The sequence below is a fragment of the Micropterus salmoides genome, unplaced genomic scaffold (assembly GCF_014851395.1).
Source record: "Micropterus salmoides isolate LMB-PRFRI ecotype aquatic unplaced genomic scaffold, ASM1485139v1 Ms_hic_scaffold_3998, whole genome shotgun sequence".
NCBI classification, from domain to species: domain Eukaryota; kingdom Metazoa; phylum Chordata; class Actinopteri; order Centrarchiformes; family Centrarchidae; genus Micropterus; species Micropterus salmoides.
This window is the reverse complement of record NW_024043370.1, coordinates 23,507-31,260: the sequence shown is the minus strand read 5'-3', so window position 1 is coordinate 31,260 and position 7,754 is coordinate 23,507. Positions and strand designations below refer to the sequence as shown.

The 7,754-nt window shown below is 38.0% G+C and overlaps 1 long non-coding RNA gene across 1 annotated transcript; it reads left to right on the top strand.

Moving 5' to 3' along the window:
* Positions 1-5,789: 5,789 nt before the first annotated feature.
* Positions 5,790-7,534, top strand: LOC119885388. The gene is made up of 2 exons (XR_005441334.1): positions 5,790-6,033; positions 7,437-7,534. It is a non-coding gene; the product is annotated as an uncharacterized LOC119885388 (long non-coding RNA).
* The last annotated feature ends 220 nt before the right edge of the window (positions 7,535-7,754 follow it).

The window sequence follows — 7,754 nt, the reverse complement described above, 5'->3', positions numbered from 1 at the left end:
TAGATCCATGCAGAACTATCTCGGTGTGGTTTTTAGTCTGTAGTAGTACCTTCTTCTTTTAACAAATCTTTACTAATGCGAAGTAGACAATGTGCTTCCTTTATACCGGCACGCGCATGCTCAGTGTAGGCTATGTGGACGGCCACTTCACGTATTCAGAGACAGAGATCCATTCTGTTATGCAGATAAAATGCTGCTGGGGACGGAGATCGTTTTTGGTTTAAATCTCCTTTTAAACAGAAACGTAGTAGTGCGGATGTGGCCCAAGACAGGTGAGCCAACATTACACCTGAGAGAGGACACTGAAGTAGATGTAACACAGTCTCTTTTTATTATTATTTTGATCCCAAAGCAGCTCTGTTCTCATGGCTTATTGTGTGAAAATTAAATATTTATCAGCTACTACTTGATTGATTTAGTACCCTTTCCTATTGCCTGTCTCACTCCCACCTCTGTGACTGTCTGTTTAGTTAGTGGAGGGAAAGCTTCTGACAGGGAGAGCTGAATAACAGTTGCCACCATAAAAAGAAGAAAACGTGATGTTTCCTGACAACAGTTTGTTTATAAAATTAGGTAAAATCTGCCCGCAGCCTGCAACGGATTTCAAAAAGTAACACTTACTTTATAAAGTACACCTGTAAAGTCTTATACAATCCATTACAACAGTGCTGCCACAAAGTCTACTTTAATGATGCCTTTAATCAGTTTTCTTTTTTGACACAGTCATATAGGTGTTAAGTGAATTAAATTTTTTAGCACTGAGGTCATAGTTGGTGAAAATGTTGTACTGGACTACATCATATTCAGATGTGTTTAATATTCCGCCCTACTCATATATAAACAGGGAGAGCAAAATCACCTTTCAGTGTAACAACACCTTGAACTATAGGCTTAGTAATAAACAGAACTGAATTTACACATTCCTGACAAAATGGTCAGAAACTGAACCTGTTGTACAGAATTGCAGTAGATTGTACAGGTGTCCTGAATAGTCGCTACTGAGTATAAAGCAGTATCTGGAAACAAAGCACAAATGGCACATTGTCTCACTGGAGACTTGAGACGTAACCTCGTATTTATGACAGGGTGTCCAATTCACTTAAAACATGTGTTTATTCTCTCTCTCTCACTGTGTAGAGAGATGTATTATATGATATGAAATGCAGCAGTACTGTATCACTTAATATTACTACTACACATTGTTATTTTTATATTTTGTTCAGAGTATAACATGACATCATTTTCATTATTCTCATTGGTGTTAGGTCCAGGAAGAGATCGCTATGAGTCAAACACAGGTATGTGCCTTTACAAACTCTTTACTCCATCCTGACACTGACTTCTTTCTTCACTGTAAAAGTAGTAGTAGTTGTGATTCAGCGTTAAAGCTGACATTTTTAAATGAAACAATATCAGCTGCAGACCGATAATATAAACAGGAATTTAGGGCTCGGGCAATTCGTCAACATAGTCGATCCAGTGTTGGCAGGATTCCCCCGGACAAGCTAAAGTTTGGAAGTATTTTAGACAGACAGTCTCTGTGATCTGAGAAAAGCTTCACTGCAGCACAACTGTCCACGAATACGTGAAGCAGCATGAACACGTGAGCGAAAGTATCCTGGAGCACTGACGGCAGCACCGCAAATCCTATTTACTTTCTGTCGCCACACGAGCATGGCACATCATCAGCACAAGGACACGTAGTATTTCTTAATCGCTTTCATGTTAAAAGTAATTTTTGCCCCGCTGCTGTCATTGTAGCATAACGTTACACCTCAAGACATCGAACGTTCGGCCGTTTCATATTTTCTGTTTTAATTAACGGCCACATATGAGCGAGAAAACAGCTGAAACTAACATTACAGACGATCTGTGACTGTCTGTACAGTCTGTGAATCCTTTCAATTGTTTTCTTTGCCCGACACTGATGCAGAAACATTTGATTATCATACTGCAGTACTCAATATTGAAATTAATCCATGTCAAAAACATTAAAAGTTTTAAGTAAAGTAGCCTAATAATTAATGTCTGTTATTGTTGTTATCACAACACATCAATGGCGTGGAAATTTGATTCATTTTAAGATTTGCTGCTATTCTTATTTTTTTATATATATATATATATACACACACATTATTCTAATGTGCTTCATCAGGATGATTAAAATATAGATTTATTTATTAGGAATGTTTTTGATATTTATTTTGGATAAATTGGTATGTTAATCGAGTAATAGGCAACTTTTTTCCTTTTAGAATACAGAAAATTAGTCGTTAGATTAATTGGGTAATTGAAAAAATAATCGTTTGATTAATTGACTTGAAAAATAATCGTTACGTACAGCCCTAATCAGAAATTGAATATCTGCAGGCTTAGAAGTTGTGATTATTTTACAGTACTTAATCTTAACGCTGTTCCTGAACTTTAGCTGCCAGTAATCTTACTGCTAACATCAGGCGAGATGGATTTATATAGCCTGCAGTGGAAAAGCTACATTTTACAAGGGGTTGGGGTAAACAGCTGACTGAATGGGATATTGCTCAGCACTGGGGATGTAGCGATTGCTGGATTTCACTATTAACCGTGCTTTAAAACGTCACGGTTAATTAATCAGCGTTTCCCACACATAGGGTTTACTTGGGCGGGCCGTCCAGGTAGATTAACAGCTGCCCAAGTAAATTTGGCGACCCATTTTACAATTGTTTTAAAATAAGTAAGTAAAGGTAATACATAATAACTTAAATAATGTGGCAGGTTGTTGGGGAATTAAATATAATTGTGACACTTACAATCAATGCTGTCGCACTGAGATCGAGCTTTCAGTACAACATAAACAAACAAAGCAGGTGTAACCGACAGCACCGCTGCGCTATGAGGCCTATTTTCAATGGCTTGTGCCACGCCAAAGCTTGACGAGCTCGCACGCAAGCAGCAGTCAAATTAGCTGAACTTTTGCGCTGAACCCAGCTTCCACACAGTGCAAATCACTTCTTTTGTGAAAGGTTCTTTATGGAAGAACGTTGTCCTCTGCCGACCTTCAGTCACTGAACATTTAACATCCTGTTGCTTCCTCCTGTCTGTGCTGAGAAAATGTTGCAGGTGTAAAACACTAACAGAACATCAGGAGCTTATAAACTTCCAGAACTGTGGGCTACCAATTACCTGCATTTCAGTTATTAATAACGCTGCATGAGACATGTTCTCAATTTTCATCATTGAACATTCATCATCATTTTCACTAAAACTTATACATGTGGATGAGAGTTGATGACAACAGTTCAGTTTATTCCCCTCCCCAATAACAATTTCCCCTGGGAGATAAAGTTAATATCCTCTTATATTAATAATAATACTTAAATATTATAGTTTTATAATTGTTAATGTAATATTAAAAACCTACTTAAGTAATTACTAGTGTTGTTAAATTAATTAATGCATAATAATCATGATAATCTTGAAACCGTGATTATTCCTCTGACTATAATCGTACCAACAAAATCTGTAATCGTTGCATCCCTACTCAGCACAAGCCAGTCTCTCGTGTTTCAACAGTTTCATTTACCAGTCCTGACCAGCACGCACGCTGTCACCGTGTACACGGACTAAAACTTCTAGTGAAGTTATGGATGTTATATTATGACATGTTAGAACAGTTGCAACATTTTGGTACGTGTGCTTATTCACTTTCTCGCCAAGTGCTGGATGAGAAAAGTAAAGGACTGTCATGTCTATTCACTAAATATGGAGTTAGAGCCAGCAGCCAATTAGCTTTAGATAATATAGATTTATTTATATTTAGCATGCACACTAAAGTGATTTGATCTTCTCAATAAACCCTCAGAAAGAAAGACAATACATGTATTCCCCCAAAAAACTATTTCTTCAAGGTAAATTAACTTTTACGTTAATTGTCAGTTATTAACATAATTTATTTGTATTATTCAACACTATACTACTAAAATGACTATGTAAAAAAGCCTTTGTCCTGAGCATGAACTCAAATCAGTCCCTGCTCGTTCTGTTCTCTCAGACAAAAGTTGATGGCAGATTTCTTTTTTAAATGAAAGTAGAGTCCCAGGCAGAGACTGCAACTTTTTGGCCAATCCTGAGAGCAAGATGTCAGTGGGACTGCAGTCAGTTTGTTGCTGTGCCTTGTCAACTTGCAAAGTTGTAGATACCATGCAGTTCTTGCTGCGACAGTCGTAATGTGGGTAAAACGTTGAGAGTGGATGACAAGTAAACGACCTACTGAAAAATAAGTGGAGTCTGTTCAAAGATGTCAACAGTTTATTAGTCAAGATTCAATTCAGTTACATACTTGTCAGTTTGTGTACTTTGATTGTATTAATAAAGCAAATGGAAATAAGTGATTATTATATTGGTTTTAATGATTAGGTTGTTATGAATGTGGTCATTCATAAAGTAATTCTATGGAACAAAAATTTTATACCCACAAAGATACATTGGGAATTATTATTGTTATGTAATCATAGCACCCTAAATTGTGACAGATTTCCCAGCCCTATCATCAATAGGGATGCAACGATTACAGATTATTGTCAGAGAAATAATCACGGTTTCACGATTATGCATTAATTTTCACTAGTAATAACTTAAGTTGATTTTTAATATTAAATTACATTAACAATTGTGTTTCTATAATATGTAAGTATTATTACTATAAGAGGAATATTAACTTCATTTATTCCCCAGGGGAAACTGTTAATAAGAGGGAAATAAACTGAATTGTTGTCATCAACTCTCATCTAGACATCATTCATGCAGTGTTATTAATAACTGAAATGCAGGTAATTGGTAGCCTACAGTCCTGAAAGTCTAAAAGCTCCTGATGTTATGTAGTGTTTTACACCTGGCAACATTTTTTCAACACAGATGTAACGTTAAATGTTCAGTGACGGAAGGTATTGAAAGGACTATGTTCTTCCATAAAGAACCTTTCAGAAAAGAAGCGATTTGCGCTGGGTTCAGCACAAAAGTACTTCGACTGCGGCATGGCGTGCGGTGCGCGATCCTCTACACAGCAACAAAGTGCCCTAGCGCGGCGCAAGTCGCTGAAATAATGGGCCTCTTTCTGTGCGGTGGGTCTGAAAGGTTACATGCTGCTTTCTTTGTTTACGTTGTACTGAAAGCTCGACTCTCACCGCTACGGCATCGATTGTAAGTGACACGTTCAGGTTTAATTCCCTATACCAACTAAGGTGGGTCTCTGACATTGACAGCTTTGTGTTGGAGAGATTTGTGCAGCGCTGTTCATGAGAGACGGAGAGAGTGAGCGAGAGATGTTGCGCGAATATATACACTGTAGAAACAGTTACACCTTTAGAAGAGCAGTTGATATTCAGTCCTCGTATAATTATTAGTGTGCAATTATCTGATTAATCCTCTGTCAGTACCACAATTTCCACGGACGGTGTTTATACTGTATGTGCAGTCATTATTTAAAAAAGGCCTAACAAAATTAGCCGAGTGTTATATAAAAAAATCTAAACAACACTAACAAGTATGTGAAATATGTTTAACAAAAAGAAAATGAAGAAAGGAAAGAAAATGCTCGCAAAGGAGGTATTGGGTGTGTAATTGCTCTAGTTTTAGTATAGTGAAAATGGTGTAACTGATCCATACAGGCCAGTAACATTGGAAGGTCAAGACAAGTCATTTTAAAACTCCTTTTATTCACCGGCAGTCTTTGTACTCTGCAACTTGGGTTTTTATTAGAGCACAGAGTAATAATAAATGACTGTTGCTGTTTTTCACAGGTGAAAGTCTCACTTTCACCTCCACCCCACACACAGTGAAGAGAGGAAGACCAGTGGATAATATGTTTTTGGCAGTAAGGATGCTGTCCATTTAAAACCTGAAACACTTTTCAACTCTCTAACAGTTAACAAATACAGAAGGATGCAGCCTTACCCACACTATATAGTATGAGGTGTTACTTTTTGTATGCTCTTGTTTTTCAGATGGAGGTTCTGACCCCTGCGCTGAGTTAGAGATAAGGAGAACTCACTGATGGTGAGTTAAATTGCTTTAATTATGAAATATACAAAAACTCCTGCCTTTGTTTCATACTTTAACTCAGTCAAAAGACAAGTAGAGTACTACTTTACTCTTACTGTAAGTCTATGTGTACTTTTGTTTGAGTGTTTGTTTGTAACTCTTTTCTAATTTATGATGGTCAGTGTTGGGCAAGTTACTCAGAAATTATTATATATTACTAGTTATTACTCCTTTAAAGTATTACTTTACTTATTACTGGGTGGGCAATATTAGATTGTGGACGATTAAAATGTCTCCACGATCTATCTTTTCAGAGAGATCATTACTGTCGTGCTACAGATCACAATCTATTTAGTTCTGTCTGCGTCCTCTGCTGTCTACTAAGGCAACACAGTAACTGTTGGGCCTCATAAAATAACATTAAAGTTCCCCGTGTCCCCCAGCTACTCTGTCTCAACTCTCTGTGATTTACGGAGGTTGCTGATGAACAGATGTGTTACTTGTTGCTAAAGTAACTGCTAAGTGCCATTAAGTAGCTGCTGTGATCTTATAAGCTCAGTTAGCCTAGTGGTCGTAGCTGACTCAGCCCGGACTGGGAGCTCGCAGCACCTGGGAGTGTTTTGTGTTTAACGTTACACCTCTACTCAGGCACTGGAGGTTTTAGGCCTCAGCAAGCGGCGCTGGTTTGGGCACCAGAACAGGAGCCAAGCGTGCAACGACACCGCGCTCAGCAGCCTCCCAGTAAACACTGTATGAACGGGACCGAACACAGACTTTGGACAAGTTTGTGCAGCGGTGTTCACGAGAGAGAAAGAGAGCGCGAGCCAGGAGGTGCTGCACGAATATTTGCTCCTCAATACAGCTCCTCGGTCAAACATGATTTTAAATATGCCTAGTAAAAAAATTTTTAATTAATGTGGTGGTCAGCGTTGACAATTAACCAAATTATAGGCTAATTATGGGAAACACTGCTTTCACTACCACCCTGCCTTTGCCCCCAAACAAAGCATCTCTCCCGAGTTATTAACTAATATCGTATTCACAACAGCGAGTATGCTATGGTCTTTACATACGGTACCGCTGAGCTGCCGCACAGTCGTGGATTCATGTCAAGGATGGTGCGTTTAGTAACGAGTTTTTTAGAAAAGTAACTACACTTCACTTTACAATTACACTACTAGTTACAGGGAAAAGTAATATTATTACAGTAAAGCGTTACTGCCCTAACACTGATGATGGTAAATATTAAATGTGTTTTTGTGACCTTTAACAATTAACCTTTTTTGTCCCATGGTAAGAGAGTTGCAATCATCTGTCAGTTCTTGGTTGTCACATTTAATTAAAGCACTTTTAAAAATCCATTATACCTGAGGTTTCATCGACTAATAGGAAATGATGTTTGTCTGTTCCTGTTGTAGATGAGACCCCCAGGCTTCCACAGAAGAACAAAGTCAAACATGAGAGAGCAAGAGAGCATGGAGTGAGGTAGAGAGAACTGCGATGTAGAGTGCCTGGAGAAAAGGCCTTGGCTCAAGGGTCATGGAAAGATGTCAAACTTTGTGTACAACACAATTGTGACCCTTAGACAAAGCGGCGCTTCACGTATTCTTAAGTATTCAAAAGCCAAATGTTTTTGCCATTTACAGTCTCCTACTGAACTACTGATTGATAATAATCTGAAATTAATCTATCCTGGACCATATAGTGTCAGATGATGTACTGTAAAAAGGCAAGAC